This window comes from Oryctolagus cuniculus, chromosome 2, assembly GCF_051225735.1.
Source record: "Oryctolagus cuniculus isolate XC-2025 breed Fujian yellow rabbit chromosome 2, ASM5122573v1, whole genome shotgun sequence".
Taxonomy (NCBI): domain Eukaryota; kingdom Metazoa; phylum Chordata; class Mammalia; order Lagomorpha; family Leporidae; genus Oryctolagus; species Oryctolagus cuniculus.
The window spans coordinates 37984440-38008340 of record NC_142868.1 but is presented as its reverse complement, the minus strand read 5'-3'; the positions used below and the strand labels follow the sequence as shown (position 1 = coordinate 38008340).

The following is a 23901-nucleotide window of genomic DNA, read 5'->3' as shown; positions in this document are numbered from 1 at the left end:
CCAATGGCAAAAAGGAAAACCTTTCTCTCTGCCTCTCTCACTGTCCACTCTGCCTATCCAAAAAAAAAAAAAAAAATTGTAAATTACAGAGAGTTTGTATTCAAATCGGTATTACATGTATCTGAGAAGGCAGCAGAAGATGGTGGAAGTATTTAGGTCCCTCCAACTCATGTGGCAGAACAAGTTGGAGTTCATGGCTCCTGCATATGGCCTGGCCCAGCTCAGGCTGTTGTGGCCATTGAGGGAGTGAATCAGGAGATGGAAGATCAGATCAATTTCTCTCTCTCCCTCCCTCGCTCCCTCCATCCTTCTCTCCCTCTCTGTCTCTCAAAAGCAAATATTCATAAAGTTCACATTAAATAAGGGAGAATAAGTGTCTGCAACATGGTGCTGAATGGAATCCTAAAGACTCACCCTCCCCCCAAGTGTTTTTTTCTATCATCCATTATAGACACATTTTTATTCTAATTTCCATCAGGATGTTAATACTGCTTGGGAGGAAGAATGCTTTGAACATAAATTATTAATAAATCTTTATGCAAGGAGATTCAAGGGGCCGACAAAGACTAACCTAGAGAGAAAAAGTGACATATGAAGAGACAAATTTTGCTTAAATCAAACTTGGTCTCTTTGTTAACTCAGTGATCAGAAAACAACCAACTAACACACGCATTCACTCACTCACTCACACACTGCAATAGAAGTTGGAAACAATTAATCAATGAAGCAATAGAGAAAATGAACAAGACAACTTTGTAATTAAGCCAGACCAGGAAGAAGAAGATGAGAAATGGGAGTACTATAGCCAGTGTTAAAGTATACAAACATTCTTCATATAGGAAATTATGGGGATAAAACTGAGAGGCCATGCTGTGGAGCTCTTGTGCACTTTTCATTTCTTTGGCAGCTTATTGCTAACTGTGAATGCAGTGAAGATGATAGTGATAAGAATCCGGCTTTGAAATACTTAGTTTTTGTTTCAGTCTCTGTATCTCTTGTTTGAAATGTTCTAACCTACCATCACCCAGCATTGCCTGTAACGCATGAACATTTCTCTTGTCCTGCTCAATAGCTCCTGAATATTACCATCTTCCTTAACCACAACTTCTCACTGAAGATTCTGGCAACTCTATCCAAGAGAATCAATAATGCTCTCCTCAATTCTGCTAAAACACTTCGTTCATTTCTCTGTGTAAAAGCAGCCATCATATTGTATTGTTTTTTTTTTCAGACATATGCTTTCATATATATGTCAATTCCTAGAATTCTGAAAAATCATTTGCAAAATTATGTCTTCACTTTTGCTTTCCCCACACTTGATGAAGAACATAGCATGTGTCAGCTTTTCAAAAAATGATTGTTGAATAAATTAGCATCATATCTCTTACAATTATTAGTTTAGTAGTTTCTTTTTAACTACTAAATTTTTGGTATTCACATAGCACCAAATCCATTCAGTTTTCTTTTTTGTCTTGTCTACGATTTATCTTTCATTAAACATGGGCTGGTTGTTCTACTTTTCCTTTTAGGCTTTAGTTATGACTTCAGCATATCTCTTTGTGTCATATTATTAGGTAGGAAGTTAGATATTGGCTGATGTGTGTGTGAGAGGCCTATAGAAGACAAAGTTTCTGCAGAAAGAAACAAAGGCCTCTCCAGCAGCCCAGGAAGCATACCTTGGAAGCAACTGGGTATTTTATACTACAAAGTCCTGCCCATACCATGATAACTTTACAGGTGGTCCCAGTCTTTACCCCAAGGCTCCTCAAAAGACTATTTTCTGCTCGGGCTGGGATGAGCTACTCTGCTAAGACTGGGTAAATAAAACCTTTACAGTCTTCTCCCAAGGAAGACATCCTAGGGCAATCTCCTCATCCAGTCATTTAATGCTGGGAAATAACACCTTGGGAAGAATTCTACCGAAGTCACATCCAGTGAACCCTTTGTCCAGGAGAAGAGGGAGTGGGGAAGGAGAAAAGGTGGGAAGAACTGGACGCCGCTACCTTATAAGCCACAGTGTGAATGCAGACTGTGCTCTCAGATCTTTACCGAGATGCCTGCCTGGTCTGTTAGGTACTCTCCTCCATACTTCTTTTCAATGATCTTGCCTAGCATGCTTACTGCTACTCTGTGTCTCACATCTGCATTCTTTCTTGTATGAAAACAAGAACCCATTTGCTGACCTTTGGGAGAATAAACATTTTCCCTACTTCCATAAAACCTTGAAATTTCTATTAGTCCAGACTCACACCCAAAGGATACTAGATCCTAGAATCTGTTTGTTTTAAAGGTGCTATCACAGAGGGATTTTTTTTTTCATAGTCTTGGTGTAGGAGAAGTCTTAATCAGATTTTCCATCCCTATCAATATTAGGTTTCTTCTGAATGTCCCCATCTGCCTTTATTGACTGCTTGCATGTTTTCTGAGATATTACAAGGACAGAAGGGATGTAGAGTAGTTTTCATGCAGGACAGGCTTGGAACAAAATCTTAGGACATAATTCTGGCCAGGAGCCAAGGGGCCACATACTGGTTGCCTTGACTGAAAGTCTAGCCAGTATGCCAACAGGAGAGAGCTATCCCCTACACATTTTAGGGTTTCAATTCTGAGATGTAGGTCAATAATCTCCAATGAAAGAACAAGTAACAACTAAAATAGTTGTTTTACTAAAATCTGTGAAATTGTTCTGCGAAGTATCAACCACACTTACTTAAGGAGTTCTAACACTGATGGGTACAGACATAAGAGTTCTTGATAGAAGCACTCATTAGCTCAAAGTCATTTTTGGAATGAGCTGGATTATAAATAGACAACAAAAAAGGCAGCCTCCAAGCCTCAATGTGGATATAAGTGGCATCAGTATTTGAGTTAGCATATTCCATGGCACTTGTGATAAAGCTGTTGTTTTAGCATTGGTTGCCATAGGACATATTCTCACAGCTGGTGAGTGCTGAAGGTGAAGAAAGTAGTAACATTGAGTAATTGTCAAGAATTAATAGGTTTCACCCTATTCTCCCACCCCAGGGACTCTTAATAACAAGTTTGGAAAGATTATAGGAAAGGAGCAAGAATTTTTAAAGCTCATATGGGATAGAGTCAGATAAATACATTCATTTTTATTTATTTTTCTCTTGTGGTAAACCACATCTAACATAATATTCACCAAGGCTAGCATTTTATATATTCATAGTGTTCAACAACCATCACCATTACCTAATTTCAGAATATTTTCATTACCTTAAAAGAAAATCATATACACTAGAGGTTGTCACTCCCCAATTCTCTCTCCTCCCAGCTCAAAGTAACCAATAATTCTGCTTTCTTTCTCTATAGATTTGCCTATTCTGGATTTTTCATGTAAATGGAAGCATACATGCGTCCTGTGTCTTGTTTTGTTTCACTTAGAATAAAGCTTTGAAGTTCATCTATGTTGTAGCATGTATGAGTCCTTCACTCCTTTGTATGGCTGAAAACTTTTCTATTGTGCCACATTTTCTTTATCCATACATTAGGTGATCAATATTTGAGCATTTCCATCTTTAGGCTATTATGAATACTGCTACTATGAGTATCATTCTGCAGATTTTTGCTTGACCACCTGTTTTTAGTTCAAGTATATACCCAAGAGTTGCATGGGTGGGAGGGAAGGTAGGTAGGGAAGGTAGATTGGGAAGAATCACTATGTCCCTAAATTTGTATAATATGAAATATATCAAATGTGTATACCTTAAATAAGACAGGCAGAGTGGACAGTGAGAGAGAGAGAGACAGAGAGAAAGGTCTTCCTTTGCCGTTGGTTCACCATCCAATGGCCGCCGCGGCCAGCGCGCTGTGGCCGGCGCACCGCAGCCAGCGCACCGCACTGATCCGATGGCAGGAGCCAGGAGCCAGGTGCTTCTCCTGGTCTCCCACTGGGTGCAGGGCCCAAGCACTTGGGCCATCCTCCACTGCCTTCCCGGGCCACAGCAGAGAGCTGGCCTGGAAGAGGGGCAACCGGGACAGAATCCGGTGGCCCGACTGGAACTAGAACCCAGTGTGCCGGTGCTGCAAGGTGGAGGATTAGCCTAGTGAGCCGCGGCGCTGGTCTAAATAAAATTTTAAAAAAGAGTTGAAATGCTGGGCTGCATGTTAATTCTAGGTTTACCTCATTGAAGAGCCATCAGTCTGGTTTTCACAGTGGTTGCAACATTTGCATTCCTAACAATGTACAAGAATTCCAATTTCTTCTTGACATCCTCACCAACACTTGGGTTCTGTTTTGGCATTTCTTTTTTCTTTTAAACTTATTACTGTACTTACTTTAGTGAGTGTGAAGTGGTATTGTGGCTGATTATGGCTCTGATTTTCACGGATTTGTATTTTAAAACATCTTCTTGACATTGTATTTTCTTCAAGGTTCGCATGACCTATAGCAAAAGCTATGTCTTAGGAGATTTTTGAAGATCCAGATATATGCAGAGTTACCGTTAGGGGAGTGATTTTAACTAGAATATTGCATATCCATGAAAATGTAGGGAAGAAGCTTTTCTTTTTCTAGAAGGTATAACAGAGCTCTGAAACAATCATGGATGAATTGTTCAGAAGTTACAGACTTGTCCAGTGATCTGAGTACCACCCTTTGCTCATAGGGTTATTATTGTAGGTGAGGTAACTGAGATGACCACAAAGTTCAGATTGGACTAACCTTGTTGCTATTCCCCTTGTTACACTGCCAATGCTAGAAAGTGGAAAAGAGCTCAAAATCAGGAATCCCCAAAACTAGTTTTTTTCCCCCCCAGTAGAAAGTAAGTAATTGTCCTTCCCTGGCAGAAAGGAAGCCCTAATCCTCATTGAATTTCTTGTTGGATGATGTGTGATTGATATAGTATCTGTCTTGTCAGTCTTCCCCAAAGAAGAGAGTCAAAAAATGCTCAAATGACAAAGTTGAGGTAAGAAGTGGTCTTAGGCAAGTAAGAATGAAGTAGGAGAGAAGTGATGGGGGCAGGTGGGGCAGCAAAAGCAAGGTAGAAAATAACTGTGCTACCAAATCACAGCAAGGAAGCCCGCTTCACATGCAGTAGCCCCCATCCCATGAAGACTCAGAAGAGGCTGAGGAAAATCATGTCTCAGACATTTTTTCAGAAGTAAGCAAAAGAATCATATCTGCTGGCTCTCTCCCTGCCCTCGTCACCTTAGACACATTTCACTGCACAGGGAATTACCCCTCCTACATAAATGGGCTTTGTTTTTTGATGGTTTTATCTGATTGCTTTGGTTGCCACTGGAAAACATTTGTAGTTGGGTATTTTGTCCAAATTTAGAAGTGATACTTCAGATCCACGCCTGCTCCACTCAGCTGGCTGAGTCCTGGGTACTCAGCCCATGCAGAGCAAGGTGAGGAAGGCAAATGAGACTGAGAAACTCTGAAGGGGCACATCAGGTGTGACTACAGAATTGGTGGTTACATTTATACCTTGCAGGTTGTCTTAGCAATATTCGTAATGGATTTTCTAGCTAATTAAACATGTTTTATCATTTACATGTTGTTGGTTAATTCAAACATTCCAAAATCAATGGTGACAAAACATTAAGATAAAATTGAGGCCGGCGCCTGCGGCTCACTAGGCTAATCCTCCGCCTTGCAGTGCCAGCACACCGGGTTCTAGTCCCAGTCGGGCCACCGGATTCTGTCCCGGTTGCCCCTCTTCCAGGCCAGCTCTCTGCTGTGGCCCGGGAAGGCAGTGGAGGATGGCCCAAGTGCTTGGGCCCTGCACCCAGTGGGAGACCAGGATAAGTACTTGGCCCCTGGTATTGGATCAGCGCGGTGCGCCGGCCGCGGTGGCCATTGGAGGGTGAACCAATGGCAAAGGAAGACCTTTCTCTCTGTCTCTCTCTCTCTCTCACTGTCCACTCTGTCAAAAAAAAAAAAAAAAAAAAGATAAAATTAATCTCTCTGTAATATGTATAATGCAATACTGCATTAAATGTTTTGATTATTTTAGGAAGTTTAAAACTGTTTCCCCTAACAAAACATAAAATTTATCTCCTTTCTTGATATTCTAAACACTTGTAATTTAAATTCACTTATCCATTTTATCATATGTGTGAAGGAAATAAGTTTTTGAAGCTATGGATAAACCGATGACAGAGAAAACCAGAAAATCTTTAAGTTAATTTTTTTTCAAAAGCAAAAGCTGGCTATTTGAAAAGACATTGCGAAAGACAAACTTTTTACAAATTTGCCAAAAAATTAAAAATATGAAAATAAGTAAAATATTTGACAAGATAGAAAATCAGCAAAGATATGAAAAACATCCAAAATTTATAGACAAATGTAAGGAACTGTTAAATACCAGTAAGTTGAAATCCTGATATTTTGCAATATGCATACTCTAAAATGGACATAGAAGTGGAAAATCTGTGCAGAATAATTACTACTTTATTCGTCCTACTAAAAATGTGGTTTTTATAGATGAGTTCTACACAACTTTCAAGGGATATTGGTGTATTCAACAGAATTTATTTCTCAAAGCAGACAAGAAAACAGGATTTACATGTCAGTTTTCAAAATGAGTGTACCTGTTGATAACTGATTAGTCAGAGTTTCAGTCAGAAGCAGCCAGCTCCTTCACACTGGGGGATGTAGGAGACTTTAACGAAGGGACTCTTCACAGTGGTATGAGTTGGCATTAATAAAATCAAAATGGAAGCTTTGTTCCCAGGTTTATAACAGAAGAACAAACGTCTGTCTTTTTCAAGGATGGGAAACATTAGGCCCACGGGCCATATCAGTCCCACAAAAATCATTTGGTCTGCCCCTGCCGAGGCAACTGCAGGCTGGGCTCAAAATTCAGTAAATTAATAGCAGGCTAATTTTTAAGTTGAAATTTTTTTATGGCTCACGAATTGTGTTATAAATATACAAATGGCCCTTGGCACATAAAAAGCTCCCCACCCTTGAAAGGACACTTTGAGGAAATTATTGACAAAATCCAGAGTGCAGCTGAAACCCCTGGTAGAGGGATGCATTGAACCCCACAATCTAACAGAAAGGGAATTGGAGGGAGTCAACATTCAGACCTCACTCATCTCCCGTCCTTAAATCCCTGGTCATAAGGAGATCACTGAAACTTACCAGAGGCTAGAGGGCAAAGGAGCCCTTTAGTGGAATCCATGTAGTCATCAGCCAAGACACAGAGCAGGAGGAAGAATAATAGAGAGTACATTTGGAAAGGTAAATGAAACAATATCCAGTATAATACCATAACAAGATGAAAATACAATGGCAAGTGAATGTACAAATATAAACCAATTTCTCCTTTGAACATAGGTTAAAATTTCCTAATTACTAATTGTCTAACAAAATGATTGGCATGTTTTTAAAACACACCATGAATTAAAGAGGATTTATTTCAGGAATGGAAAGACAGTCAATATCAGATAATGTAATAACAATTTATCACACTAATAATTTGTAGGGGAAACCTCATGTGATCACCTCAACATAATCAGAAAAATACACAGAATGGTGATGTATAATGTCCATTTGAAATTTTTTAAAATGTCTTTAAAAACTAAGAATTAATCATACAAACATTATCTTTCCTCAGCCCTATTCCCAATTACAAGATAAGCAAAATAACAAACACCAATATTTAATGAAGAAATTTTGGAAGCAGCCTTTTAATCTTAAGAATTATGCAGATGTTCTAATATACTTGTATTGTTTAAAATAGCACTGAAAATTCTATCCAATTACATACAAAAAGAAAAGCAAGAATGTTGATAAGACGAAAAAAATAAGCATTCAGTGCTTGTAATTAATTAATCATTTACAAAAAATCCCATATAATCAGCAGAAAAACTATTAGAACTATTAAGCCATTGCAGCAAGATCTATATGCAAAAATCAATAGCACTTTTTGTAATAGCATTAAACATTTAGAAATTGAAGTAACAAATAGGCTACTATTTACAATCACAATGAAAACTGTGAAGCTACTAGAAATTACTCTATTCTTGAAGAAAAGACTATTAGAATCTTTCCCCAATATCTTGTCTTCTTTCATCTTAACGTCTAGTTTACCATCCTCTAAAATACTTCCCAAACCTATCCACTTCACTTCCACTACTAACACTGTTGAAGCAACCATCATATCTAAGATTTCTACTCAACCTAGTAATTATGGAAAAAATTAATAGATAATTGACAGGTTGGGAGATAATATTAGCAGCATAAAAATAAACTTTTAACTTTTGAATAGTTTTATACTTACCAAAAATTTGCAGAGTACAGAGTTTCTATATGCTCAATTCTCCCTATTGTCAAAATCTTACATTCATCTAGTTAATTTACTATAACTAATGAATCTATATGATATAATATTATTAACTAAGTTCTAAACTTGACTTATATTTCCTTGGTTTTCATTTACTGCTGTTTTTCTGATTCATCCATGATAGCCTCTTACATTTAGTTATCATGTCTCTTTAGGATGCTGGAGTCTGTGATAGATTTTTGCTAACTTGAAAAGTTTTGCTGAATACCAGTTATTTGTAAAATGTTCCTCAGTATAGGCTTAGCTGATGTGTTCATATGATTAGTTGGGGGTTATGGTTTTTAGAGGGGATGATCACAGAAGCAAAGTGCTAGTCTGATGACATCACAGGTACATTTTATCCACATGGCTTATCACTCTTTATATTAAATCTGATTACCTACCGATACAGCATTTTTCAGATTCTAACACTGTAAAGTAATTTCTGCCTCCCTCACCACACACACCTTTCCAAACTATACTCAAAGTCAATCATGGGCTGATCAGATTTAAGAGTTGATTGGTGTTATACTAATCTCCTGAAGGGGGCAGTATTTAAACAAATTATTTGAAAGTTTGCACAGATTTGTCTATTTTCCCTGTTCATTTATGTTTCAATCATTTAGGTATATTAGTATATACTCATGGATAACTACACTTTGGGCTGTTGAAAGCTTTTGGTTTGCTCCTGTACTGCTTTGACATTCTCAAATTGTTCTATTTTTAGGCAATTCCTTGGTTTTGGTACTATTTGAAACATCTTTAACTGGCAAGTCTAACAATTTAGATTATAGAGGACCAGGCCCATTGCTGTGGCACAGCAGGTGAATGACCTGGCCTGAAGCACCGGCATCCCATATGGGCGCCAGCTGCTTCTCTTCTGATCCGGCTCTCTGCTATGGCCTGAGATAGCAATAGAAGTGGTCCAAGTCCTTGGGCCCTTGCACCCACGTGGGAGACCCAGAGGAAGCTCCCGGCTCCTGGCTCCTGGCTTGGATCGGTGCAGCTCTGGCCTGTTGCGGCCAATTGGGGGAGTGAACCATGGGATGGAAGACCTCTCTCTCTCTCTCTGCCTCTCCTCTCTCTGTGTGTAATTCTGACTTTCAAATAAATAAATTAATTAAAATGTATTTAATTAATATATTTAATTAATACCCACAATATAAAAAGTGGGTAAAAGTTTAAAACAGGAAATATAAAGAAGGAAAAAAACCCAATAGCTAATAAGTATTAATAACACTCTCAATTAATTCATAAAAAAGTGTAAATAAAAACATATCAATAACACTTTATCCCATAAATTGGTAACATGATTTGTATTGGAAGTATCAATGGTTCTTTAAAATGGCAAGAGGGCCGGCGCCATGGCTCACTTGGTTAATCCTCTGCCTGTGGCACCGGCGGCAGCCCATATGGGTGCTGGGTTCTAGTCCCGGTTGCTCCTCTTCCAGTCCAGCTCTCTGTTGTGGCCCAGGAGGGCACTGGAGGATGGCCCAAGTGCTTGGGCCCTGCACCCACATGGGAGACCAGGAAGAAGCACCTGGCTCCTGGCTTTGGATCAGCGTAGCTCCGGCTGTAGTGGCCATTTGGGGGGTGAACCAACGGAAGGAAGACCTTTCTTTCTCTCTCTCACTGTCTAACTCTATCTGTCAAAATAAATAAATAAATAAATAAAATGGCAAGAAATTGGGTTCTTGTGATATTTGAGAGTGGGCATTAATGAAAGCATTTTACAGAGCAAATTATTTTAGCAAAATTAAGTAAATGCCTAGTCACTCTGAGACATACAAGGGTACTTCAACAAATTTGTGGAAATGAAATTAAAAGATAAGTAAAGATTTTGAAATCCATGCATAATTTTTCCATAATACACATTTTCCATAAACTTTTCAAATTTCATGAACTCTCAAATATATAGATACTTATGAAGATTTTTATTTTGGTAGTAAAATATGAATAAAAAATTGGAGGCAACATATATATAAATGATTCTCTCTATATATACATTTAACATATATAAATGGGTGAATAACATGTAGTCAGGCATATCATAGTTTATTCAGAAGAACAAATCCTAGCTTAACATGTAACAAGAGATACAATGTCAAATGAGAAAACAGCAGAAGCTATTTATATAATAGTAAATTAGATATGAAAACCAAAACTAATTTACATATATGCATTAAATAAATGCATACAATGTGATCTCTAGGGTATGCACTAAATACACACCAGCATTTAAGGAGTAGATGGAGAAGACAAACAAATAATAATACACTTAAAATATGTGAATTAAAACCTATTGATGCTTTGCTGTAAACGGGGAAGTAAGATCAACTCAGTTCTTGCTGGTCAAAAAAATCTCACAATGCTACCTCATCAAGGTGCAACAATAAACACCATGAGCATCAGCAGCAACTTCGAAAGATATAAATAAAATTATTTCTTATGTGAAGTCATATATCGATATGGTAATATTTAAGTGAATGATAGTCATAATCATTTAATAAATGAACAAATATTTTTGAGTTTTAAAAGTTTTGAGGGCCGGCGCCGCGGCTCACTAGGCTAATCCTCCGCCTAGCGGCGCCGGCACACCGGGTTCTAGTCCCGGTCGGGGCGCCGGATTCTGTCCCGGTTGCCCCTCTTCCAGGCCAGCCCTCTGCTGTGGCCAGGGAGTGCAGTGGAGGATGGCCCAGGTGCTTGGGCCCTGCACCCCATGGGAGACCAGGAAAAGCACCTGGCTCCTGGCTCCTGCCATCGGATCAGCGCGGTGCGCCGGCCGCAGCGCGCCGGCCGCGGCAGCCATTGGAGGGTAAACCAACGGCAAAGGAAGACCTTTCTCTCTGTCTCTCTCTCTCACTGTCCACTCTGCCTGTCAAAAAAAAAAAAAAAAAAAAAAAAAAAAAAAAAAAAAAAAAGTTTTGTGGTGGGCTCAGTTAAGGAATAAAAAATGTCTAACTAAAGCAAATTTGGGAGGTTTTGAAATAATTTTATTACATTAGTATGAAAATTTATGTGTAATACAAGAGCACTTCTAGAACTTGCATTACCAAAATATTATTTCCATGGTGTTTCTTGTTGTTGCTGGTTTTTTAAAATTTATTTTTTAAATACCGGATTTCAAAATATCAGAGAAAACCTATTATGAATAATTCATCTGGTTTCTAAGACTTGATTGCCTTTTAAAATATAATTTGGTATCATTTATATCATTCTTGTCCATGAAGAATGGTTTGGAAAGCAATTTTTATAGATATTACTGAAATTTGAAACTACACTCCCTTTTCATTTTACTTCTCTGTGAAAATTATCAGATTCAACATTATTGTAGGTTCAAAGCCATTATTAATTCATGATTGCCATGTAGCTTTTTAAAAGAGTTCTCCTTGAATGTATCAGCTCTACTATTTATTCTTATAAGAAAGTCAAGAAACAAACCCAAAATTTACTCAATATTGGTTTTATTTTATAACATATATCATTCTTGCAGTGTAACTTTAAATTTTATTTGAACATAAAATATAATTCTTAATGTGGTTTATGACTCTATGCGTTTTCATGCAACAGTATATACTGGTGCTCTCTCCATAGTTGCATATAAAGATACTCTTCGTTGCTTTGCACAGCCACAGCTTAAATCTGTTGTGTGGATGTGCTGTTGTTTATTCAACCAGGCCCTAAAGAATGAACATTTAGAAAGAAGAAATGGATCAAGATCCCTTTTCCAGGGATCTTCCAGCTTCCAGGCGTTAGAACTCCCTTTTCTATTGTGTTGTGAAGTTGAAAAATGTGGCCTAGAGGTATTCTAGTTTGTGGCCCTTTTTGTGTATTTATATTTACTGCCTCTGTTCTAATGTTGGATTCTGTTCCAAAATGAACCTCCTTTGATCCAGTGGATTTAGTTAGTAACCCAGCCCCTTCAGAGCTCACTGCAGGCCTCTTGCACTTACTGTAGCCAGGAGAACCTAGAACACCTTGCTGGTTGCAGCTATTCTCCTGTGGCTTCTTGCTCTTTCCAAGGAGTACCTGTTAGGCTTCAGGGTTTTTCACATTCTCAAGTCTGTGAGAAGTCCCATTACCACCCTCTAACACAAATGTTGATTCTACACAGGTTATGCAGTAGTAGAGCTTGTCCCCAGTTTTATTTTATTTTTTAAATATTTATTTATTTGAATGACAGAGTGGCAGAGAGAGGGAGAGAGAAAGAAATGTATCTGCTGGTTCATTCCCCAGATTCCCTCCATAGCCAGGTCAATCCAGGACTTAGGAGCTCCATCCTGATCTCCCCCATAGGTGATAGGGATTCAAGTACTTGAGCCATTATCTGCTACTTCCCAGACACATTAGCAAATAGGCATATGGGAAGTGGAGCAGCTGAGACTTGAACTGGCACTCTAATATGGGATGTGAGGTTATCAAGTGGCAGCTTAATTCTCTGTATCACAATTTCTGTCCCCATAACCAGCTGTAGCCCATTAAATGTTGATAGATTCAGAAAAAAAAAAAAAATTTTAAATTAAATTTGGATTTTAGTGAACAATCTATAATTTGAAATGGAAGAAGGGAGAGAAGGGAGAAAGGGGGATAGGAAGGGAGGGAAAGGGAGAGGGAGAAGGGGAGAGAGTGGGAGGGGGGCTGACTGCTGGTTCACTTGCCAAATACCTGCAGATCTGGGCCTTCCTGAAGAGAAGTCAGGATCTCAGTTCAGGTCTCCTACATGGGTGATGGGGACTCAACTACGTGAGCCATCATCTGCTGCCTCCCAGGGTGTTCTTTAGTCAAAAGTTGGAATCAGGAGAGGAGCCAGGATTTGAACTCAGGTACTCTGATAGGGGATTGCAGGTATCCCAAGTGGCCATCTTAACGACTATACCAAACACCTGCCCCTATAGTATATAATGTAAGCATGCACCATGTAATATTTGCTATACACCTAAACTACATAGTTACCTAAGTTTAACTAAATGTCTTACATTTTATCTAACAAATATTTTATTTATTTTTGTATATAAATGGTATTTGTGGTGGTCTTATTTTATGATTTTAGTCATATTTATTTTTATGGATAGATTTGTTTTATACATAGATTATTCATAGCTGTGATTAGGAAGATTCAAAAGCAATACTACTACTATTGCTGCCAATACGGAATTTCTGCTTTTATTTCAATTCTAACTACTAAATGATTGTTTTAAATTATTCTTTTTTATTTGAATATATAATAACATTAGGTGTAATTTCTAGAAAGATACTTCTCGAGGCTGGCGCCGTGGCTCACTTGGTTAATCCTCTGCCTGCGGCGCCAGCATCCCATTTGGGTACCAGGTTCTAGTCCCGGTTGCTCCTCTTCCAGTCCAGCTCTCTGCTGTGGCCCGGGAAGGCAGTGGAGGATGGCCCAAGTGCTTGGGACCTGGACCTGCATGGGAGGCCAGGAGGAAGCACCTGGCTCCTGGCTTTGGATCGGCAGAGCTCCGGCCATAGCGGCCATTTGGGGGGTGAACCAACGGAAGGAAGATGTTTCTCTCTCTCTCACTGTCTAACTCTATCTGTCAAATAAATAAAAAAAGATACTTCTCTATTTTACCTTTCTATAAATGTCCGGAGATATTTGAAAGCTACACATTCATCTAGATATGTTTCATTTTTGTATGGTGGAGATACTGATTTGGTTGGTGGTAAAGTATATTGAGAGGTCATTGTTTCTACAGTAAAATACAGTTGTTTGAAGTGATAGTCCAGTTCAATAAATCATATAATGCTTTAAAGGAAGACACAATTATGACCTTCAAAAGAAAGGATGATCTTAACATTTAAAAGAGAACAAAACATCTTTTTTAGTGGGAAAGAACAAGATTCCACCTATATTAAGCAGCACTAATTATCTGTTCATAAATGTTACATAAATTATCTGTTCATAAATGCAAAAAACAAAGAGAAGAAGATAAAAACATTTTCAACTTGTAAGAGGAGAAAGGGCTTAAGAGAGCTGACCTAAGAAGCAACATATTTGTTGTTTAACAGATATGAAAATGGGGAGGGTTTTTAAAGGTCATGCCACATTCTTGGGATATCAATGGACAAATACAAACATACATGTACACACACACACACACACAAGAATATGCAGACCAACAAAAATAAAGTGTCAAAATTTCCTTGGTGAAAGGAAATTTTTAAGCTAACATCTAGACTAAGAAATAAATAAGTTAAATTAAAATCATTTTCCATGTTTAGGTATTAAGAATGATCTCAATTCAGAAAAATTAATACTACAAAAAGACATTTCTATCTCACAGATGTAGGCAATATAAACACATACCACAAAATTACATACAAAAAGGGCATCAAAGCAAGAAGAGAAAATGTACTGAGAAGACTTTATATTAAGTGGTATCTGTAGTAGAGAGAAATTATTTATTTAGAGTGGAACACAGTATGATTCTAATATCTTTGAAATGTTGAAGGAAGAGAACGGGGGTAGAAATCAGAACTGTAATATAAAATTTTAATGAAGAAGAACGAATCTAAAATAATTAACATGTATCTCTACTAACCCTCAGCTCAGAATGTGCTCCACAACCATAGGAGGTAACACAATAGATGAAAAAAGAAGGCCCTTGTAGGTAACTGTGACCCTTACACTTGTTCTTTCTAATAGTTTATACACAAGGAAACAAGCCACGTAAATAACATGTACTATCCATAGCATTTTTAATGTAATATAAACACAGTTACAATTGAACAACTGTAACTACAAGAGAGAATGCTAGAAAAATATTTTCTCAAATAGTTAATAGTACTTCTTGTTCAGTTTTGCTGTTGGTATTTTCAAGTCTTTTGAAAGTTCTCATCTTATTTTCAGATTAAGATAAAAATAAATTATTTCAAGCATTTCTTTTAGTATGGGGTGGGTTTGTGCACACACAAGTACATATTTAGAGATTCTCTTTTTTAAAAATTTTTTTTAATTTATTTTTTCACAGGCAGAGTTAGACAGTGAGAGAGAGAGAGAGAGAGAGAGACGGAAAGAAAGGTCTTCCTTTTGTTGGTTCACCCCCCAAAATGGCCGCTACGGCTGGTGCGCTGCGTCCATCCGAAGCCAGGAGCCAGGTGCTTCCTCCTGGTCTCCCATGCAGGTGCAGGGCCCAAGCACCTGGGCCATCCTCCACTGCCTTTCCGGGCCACAGCAGAGAGCTAGACTGGAAGAGGAACTATCGGGACAGAACCAGTGCCCCAACTGGGACTAGAACCCGGGGTGCCGGCACCGCAGGTGGAAGATTAGCCCAGTGAGCCTTGGCACTGGCCATATTTAGAGATTCTTATTGAAGTCTTGCTCTTATTATGTTGCATTGCCAAAGATGCTATCCAAAGAGAAAAGACATCAAATGATCAAAAAAAAAAAAAAATCATGCCCCACCAAGAGTAGAAAATGGACGTGTAGTGACATAAAAAACCATTTTGGTTTTTTAGAAATCTTTTATTTGATAAGTACAAATTTCATAGGTACAGCTTTAGAAATATAGTGGTTCTTCCCTCCATACCAGCTTTCCCACTCCCCGCTCCTACTCCCACCTCCCATCCTATTCTTCATTAAGATTCATTTTTAATTATCTTTATATAGAAGACCAACTCTATACTAAGTAATGACTTCAACATTTTGCACCTATACAGACACACAAAGTATAAAGTACTGTTTGAAGACAAGTTTTACCATTCATTCTCATAATAGTACAACTCATTGAGGACAGCAGACCTACATGGGGAGTAAGTGCACAGTGACTCCTGTTGCTGATTCAACAATTGACATTCTTATTTATGACATCAGTGATCACCCGAGTCTCTTGTCATGAGCTGCCAAGTCTTCTGAGTCCACAAACTGTCAGTATTTAGACAGGGCCATAAGCAAAGTGGAAGTTCTCTCCTCCCTTCAGAGAAAAATATTCTTTTTTTTTTTTAAGGTTTATTTATTTATTTGAAAGTCAGAGTTACACAGAGAGAGGAGAGGAAGTGAGACAGAGAGAGAGAGGTATTCCATCCCATGGTTTACTCCCCAATTGGTCGCAATGGCTGGAGCTGTGCCGATCCGAACCCAGGAGCCAGGAGCTTCTTCCAGTTCTCCCACAAGGGTGCAGGGGCCCAAGGACTGGGGCCATCTTCTACTGCTTTCCCAGGCCATAGCAGAGAGCTGGATTGGAAGTGGAGCAGCCGGGACAAGAACCTAGCACCCCTTTGGGATGCCAGCACTTCAGGCCAGGGTGTTAACCCGCTGCACCACAGTGCCTGCCCTGAGAAAAGTACATTCTTCCTTGATTGCCCCTACCTTCCACTGAGGTATCACTCACATAGATCTTTCATGTAGATCATTTTTTGCCACGGTGTCTTGGCTTTCCATGCCTGTAATGCTCTCATGGGCTTTTCAGCCAGATCTGCATTCCTTAAGGGCTGATTCTGAGGTCAGAGTGCTGCTTAGGGCGTTTGTCATTCTGTAAGTCTGATGTGTTGCCTGCTTCCCATGTCATAAACTATTTTGAATAGAACTTTAAGAACAAGTTGGAAACAAATCTAAAAGTAAGCAAAATATATCAGAGGAATGAAAAATACATAGAAAAGAGATATCAATTTAGATTTCAAGTGAAAGGTAAAGAGATTATTTGTTGATAAGGATTTAAAAATGTTTTAAATATCAGCTATAAGTGTTATAGTAAAACTTTTCTAATATTGAATATACTTTAATAATAATAAATAAAATATTAGAAAGCACTGATAGTTATGCTGCCTACAGAAGAGATATAAAAACCTTTGTTAGACTCAGCAAGGACAAGGAGAGAATAGAGCTTTACCTGCCATATGTCACTGGCCATATGTGGCTATAAAGCACTTGAAATGTGGCTAGTCTAAGTTAAGACTGGTTTTAAGGGTAAAATTCCCACAGGATTTCAAAGACTTATTCAGAAAATATGTAAGATATCTCACTTATATATATATATATTTATGTTGATTTTATATTGAAATGATTATGTTTTGGCTATCTTGCACAAAATAAATTGTATTATTAAAATTAATTCTGCTTCAGCATAATGCAGAGTTTGACCTTGACTAAAGAGACATTTGATCCTTGCCTTCAACACCTAGAAGATTATTTGTAAACCTTCTTCATATCATGCCTGATAAGACTATCTTTGTTTATCTAGAACCCTTAGGCCCTGAGGCAGATCTTTTAATATTATTTATGATGAGTACTTTGAATCAAATGGTGTCAGGTCAAACTTGGGAAGGGTTGGAGATGGAGATATGCCTTGGGGACAACCTAGTGTATCTATATGACTAAGTTCCAATAAGAATTCTGGACAGTAAATTGAAAGAATTCCCTCTTTGGTGATATTCTGTGCATGGTACCATGCCCTTTGTGGGGCAAGTTGGTGTTCTCCATGACTCCCCTGGGATAGGACAACTGGAAGCTCTGTACACTAAGCTATCCTGGATTCTGCCCCATGTTTCCCTTCTCTTGCTGATTTTTATTTGTTTCTTTTCATTGTAATATGCCTTAGGCAAGAGTACAACAATTTTCAGCGAGTTCCAAGCCTTTTTAACAATCACTGAAGCTGAAGGTGGTCTTTTGGAACTTGAACTTGCAACTGGTATCAGAGGTAAGAGGGATCCGTACACTTGACTCTGTGGCAGAAGTTGAGGGTGATCTAGACTGACTGAATTTTGCGACCTCTTTCTAGTTGCTGAATATCACTACTAGAACACTACATTTAAAAGTGCACACCTGGCCGGCGCTGTGGCTTACTTGGCTAATCCTCCACCTGCAGTGCCGGCATCCCAGGTTCTAGTCCCAGTTGGGGCGCCAGGTACTAGTCCCAGTTGCTCCTCTTCCAGTCCAGCTCTCTGCTATGGCCCAGGAGGGCAGTAGAGGATGGCCCAAGTGCTTGGATTCCTGCACCCACATGGGAGACGGGGAGGAAGCACACGGCGCCTGGCTTCGGATCAGTGCAGCGCCGGCTGTAGTGGTCATTAGGGAGTGAACCAATGGAAGGAAAACCTTTCTCTCTGTCTCTCTCTCTCACTGTCTATAACTCTCTGTCTCTCTCTCTCTCACTATCTAACTCTGCCTGTAAAAAAAAGTAAAATAAAAAAAAAGTGCACACCTGTCTAACTTTCATGGCTTACACTTCATTTTTTCTGCAAAGCACCGTGACAGAATTTGTGTGTAGTTGAAAAATGTGGAATAAGGCAGCATGAGGTTCCATAGTTCAACGAAAGGAATACTTTTAGAAATACCAGTGAGCTTTTAAGCATATATATTTGAGTCTGGAATACAATCATCTTGTTGGAGCGTAAAGTTACAGATGCCAGGAGTTTGATCCATGAGAAGGTTCAAAAAGGAAACTGGTAAATTGAAAGAGAAGTTTCTGTAATTTTATATGAGTCCTGTCTCTCTGTCATAGGAGCTAGAAATCAGATTTACTGATATGAATCTAAAACCAGACTTGCTGTTTTTGAATATCACCTCTATCATTTGCTAGTTGTGTGAACTTAGGCAGTTGTCTCTAATTTACTGTGTCTCAATTTAATCGTAAATAATGGTAGAGAAGATAAAATACCTATTTTATATATTATAGTGGAGATTAAATGCCTTAGTATAATCCAGTTAGTTACAATGCGGAATAAGTTGTAATTAGCTTTTCATTGGGTATATGAACACTACTAGTAAAGATGGTGCCATTATCACTTTCCTCCCCTACCAAGTTTTTTTCTTATCAATAGTATGATTATATCACTCTTTTCCTTAAAATACTCTAGCTTTCCACTGTTTGCCTGATAAGTACAAAGCTACTTAACTTGGCTTTCCACCTCCTATTTGGCCTCATAGTTTCTGTTCACTTCTCTGTATTCCAATTGTATCAGTTTATTAAAATTCTTCTAAGAATGCTAAGAACTTTTTTTGTCTTAGTAAATTGTCAATGGGAATATTATTTTCAGCCCAAAGTCCTCCATTTGTCTTCCACCTTGGCCTCTCATGCCATCAGATTCTGTCCAGAGTTCTCTCTTGGCTTGTTGTTTGCTTCACATTGTGTTTACATTGTTGTTGTAGCACTGCCTTCATAGATTATTTGTCTCCTCTGATGTCTCCTGTTTGCCTTTCCAGGTGCACTCCTCGGCTTTCAGGCTGCTCCTTCTGCCCAGAATGCTGATCCACATGAAATAAAGAATGAGCTTCTTGGCTCTCTGGTTTTGGTTCGAGTTTAAGTAAGTGATGGCAAATAAAATAAAATAGAGTAAAATAGGAGGATAATAAGATTGAAGCATTTATTTTTCCTTGGCTTTTCTTGCCGGGTTTCTTTGGATTAATTCCCCCTGCCAAAGGCTATAGCCCCTTCAAAGCGCTCTCTCCATATGATTTTTAACTCTGAGGTTTTAGTAATTGCTTCCTCCCCTTGACTTTCAGACTGAAGCATGACAATAACCTTCTGCTCTGGACAGTCCAAGTGTTTATTCTGTTGCATTTCTTAAGGTTAATACACATCAAGTCTTGTCAATTATGCAGCAGGAGCATAGGCCATCATTTCCCTGCCTAGATCTGTCTGATGCAATGTCTATAGTGTTCCTTGAGAAACAGGATTAAATGAGAAAATATAGGTTGGAAGGATTGAACAGAAAATAATTAATTCATTATGAACTTTACTATATTTTCCTTTCATTGATAAAAGATGCAATTTACAGTTTGTCTTTCTCATATTATTTTCCCTAAAGTGTATAAAGTACATTTGATATGTTATGTCATTAATCCTGGCCAAGTTATGTCATACATAAGACAAATTATCAGCTACAGGCAGGATATAAACTCAGGAAAGATATGACACAGGAAGCAGAAACCAGCATCTTATTTTAAGGGGATCAAGATTTTCACTAAGATACAGGATTTTAAATATCAATACAAGAAAAATAACAACAATCAAGGAAAAGAACTTAAACCAGGGAGTAGACTCAAGGTTCAAGATAAATAGGACAGCCAGGGGAATGCTGCTCAAACCTGAGGTTCTGCATTGTTTTTAAGGTGAGTTTGGTGCTTGTCACATAAAAGCAATGCATAAATATTTATTGAAAGAATTGGAAATGACATAATGAATAAATGTCAGACTAGAAGGCATTTACTGCTCTTCTATTAAGGATCCTTATCTAGCTGTCAGATCTTGATGTGTGCTGTGTGAGGATTTAAGATACTGAAAGAAAAGAATTCACAGTTATTTACCATGTAATATGTGCTGGCCTCAATGTGGGCATATTTAATTCTCAATAGGATTCAAGTATGTGAATATTAAATTTTATTTTTTACATGATGATATGGAAGCTCTCATTGAGCACATTAAATAGTACAAAGTGGAAAATCCAGAAGGTGGACTGACTTTTCAAAATGCCAGACGTATCTTAGGTTTATATCATGTGCATGGCTAAAAGGGAAATCTAGTTATTCTGACACCTAGACTATAGTACACATTTCCAGGTGTGACTGATCTCATGTGGGCAGGAAATGTAGTGCAATAAGAAAAATAGTACTTGATTTCATCTTATTCCTTTACTTTTAAATGCTTTTCCCTTTAGGGGTCAAATTTCAACAGTAATACTTTACTTGAAGGAATTTCATATAGAAAACTAAACAAACAGGAGATCATTTGACTCCAAACCTTACAGAAGGATAGTTGGGATAAATTTACTGGGCTCTTTGGCAATATTCTTTTTAGTCTTAATCTGTTCAAGGGAGAGTAGTTCTTCCTTGTCAAGGGTAAACTCATCAATTGTCTTGATCCCATCTTTCTTTAGGGTTTGTTCCACTAAAGAGCCTTTCCAGGCTGCTTCCTCTCACCATGCAAGAAGCCTTATGTTTCCTGTGCTCAATGTCTTTATTTTAACCCCAATAGTGTATTTTCAATTATTCTTGTCACAACCAAACTTTGTGAAAGGCTGCTGCCTCTACTCTTTCTCTTCACCATGTCTCTATCCCTTACAAATATATATTTACCCATCAAAGTAATAGAAACATGGATTCAAATCCAAATCCAAAGTTTAATCATTATTAGCTGCATTATCTTAATATGCATTAATTTCTATTATGTATTTTTATTATGTATTTTCTAAAACAGGAATAATGTTATCAACATCCCCATAGAACTACTTTCAAACAGTTGTAAATTTATGTATTTTTTTATCTAAATTAGTAAATTTAGATAAAATTGGTAAACTGGTAAATCTGAATTGGTAAATCTGAATTGGTAAATCTGCTATCATTAATTTATTATTAATGCATATCAGATATACTTTTGAGATACTGTCAATTATTTTATACTTCAACTGCCATACATATATGTATGTGTGTATATATGTATGTACGTATGTATGTATAAATATTTAACTGAGCAATTTGCTTTCCCAAATTGATTGGTGACTTCTTTTTTCTTCTGGATTATTTTTTGCTTTGTCTTGGATGCTTATAAGATACATAAACCCAATTCGGATCAGACATAATAAAGTAGGAAACTATGAATTGTGTCATTATATGTTCTACCACCTTCACAAGTTCCAATTATATATATTTTCCCTGTACTGATTATTATCTATTTATAATTTTCTGTAAGCCATCTTTCTGAAATAAGTATGAACATGAACTGGTAGAAGAATAGTTGAACAGATGGATGGATAAATAAATAGGTGAATGGAGAAACAGAACAGTGAGACAGCATTGTTAATAGCTAAACTTGGTTTTGTTTGTACAATTTCAATATCAAACACTATTCTCTGTCATCCAAGTGTGGGGACCCATGAGCCGGCCATGGGTCCACATGCTAAGGCTTAGCTTGCTGACCATTGGCAATAGTTACTGCTGTGTGGATGTTTATGGTTTCTGTTGAGCTGCGATATCGGACCGTTTCATAACCCCAAGCTAGAGTCAAAACAACTATGGCCTTGGGGCTTCCCGTACTTCTTTTCCTACTGACCAAGGCTGAGAAAACACCAGGTGGAAGCTTGTTGTTAGCACCCGAGTCGCCTGCTACATGACCAGGAGCTTGATTGGATGAAGGCGCGTGATCACCTTTATGGTTGGACAAGGAGCGCATGGACTGTGCGTGATCAGGCACCCGATTGGAGCGCCGCCGCATGGACTGTAGCATGGACTAAGCTTGCATTACATACTTCTGCAATGATATACTATATAAGCTGTTTGTGATATAGTACGGGAGCTTCCCCTTTCTTTTGGAGCTCCCCTTGCTCAAGGGTTTCTCTTTCCATCCTGTTTAAATAAAAGTCTACTGAAGACCGATCAGCTGGGAGCAGTGTCGTTCCTTTGCGGGCAAGGGAGCCACACCAAGTACACCAAAGTTATGTCTATGCATTGAACCTACCTGTTACACCCATGACTCATCTATTTTAGGATCTTCTAATCCTTCAACCAGAGGTTCTTTATCTCTACTGGCCCTCACATCTTTTTGTGTATTCCTCTATCATGACATTCACCATACTCCTCTCTGTAATTGAATTCCCAGTATCTGGGAATTTTCTTTTTCTTTTTAAGATTTTATTTTTATTTATTTGAGAGGCAGAGTTACAGAGAAGAAGCAACAAAGAGAAAGGTCTTCCATCCTCTGGTTCACTCCCCAAATGGCTGAAATGGATGGAGCTGGGCCAATCCAAAGGCAGGAGCCAGGCACTTCTTGTGGGTCTCCCACTTGAGTGCAGGGGCTCAAGCACTTGGGCCATCTTCCACTGCTTTTCCAGGCAATCAGCAGAGAGCTGGATGGGAAGAAGAGCAGCCAGACACGAGCCAGCACCCATATGGGATGCTGGGGTCACAGGTGGTGGCTTACCCTGTTACACCACAATTCCAGCCCCTACTTGTTGACTTTTAAACAAATTTGGTATGAACTTGGTTTGTGAAGCTACCATAAAATATATCCAAACTATATATATGACCCAAACATAAGTACTGCTTATCTCAGATATTTGGATTGAAGTAACTGCTTACTTCATTTTATTTGATCAATTTGTCCAACATAATGCAGAAAATGTCAAAATTTCTGGTTTCATGGGCAGCCACATACCAAGACAGGTATATTCACCATATTGCACATCTCTGAAACAATAAATAATACGAATAATATGGACTAAATTAGAATAACATAGGTCATAATTTAAAAAACAAAAAAGGAGTATTATAAGTACTGTTTGACATAAAGTTAGTGCCTCTGCAAGGAGAGAAGTGTTGCCCTCTGGAACACAAAGATCAAAAGCTAGGCAGTAGGGGTTGGCATTGTGGCATAGCAGGTTAAGCGGCCACCTGCAGTTCTGGCATCCCTTATGAGTGCAGGTTAAAATTCTGGCTGCTCCACTTCTGATCCAGTTCCCTGCTAATGTACCTGAAAAAGCAGCAGAGGATGGCCCAAGTAGTTGACCCATGCACCCACATGGCAGAACTGGAAAAACCTCCTGGCTTTGGCCTGGCCCAGTCCCTGCTCTTGCAGTCATTTGGAAAGTGAACAAGCAGATAGAAGACTACTCTCTCTGTGTCTATCCCTGTCTCTCTCTGTATCTCTGCCTTTCAAAA

General features: G+C 38.4%; 2 long non-coding RNA genes across 2 annotated transcripts in view; one reads left to right on the top strand and one right to left on the bottom strand.

Annotated features, from left to right (window-relative positions):
- LOC138848442 (uncharacterized) overlaps positions 1–23901 on the bottom strand; it is a 91001-nt gene that overhangs the window by 55816 nt on the left and 11284 nt on the right. The gene's annotated exons all lie outside the window — the stretch shown is intronic.
- On the top strand, positions 17814–22620 carry LOC103345114 (uncharacterized). The gene is made up of 2 exons (XR_001795788.4): positions 17814–17947; positions 19453–22620. It is a non-coding gene; the product is annotated as an uncharacterized LOC103345114 (long non-coding RNA).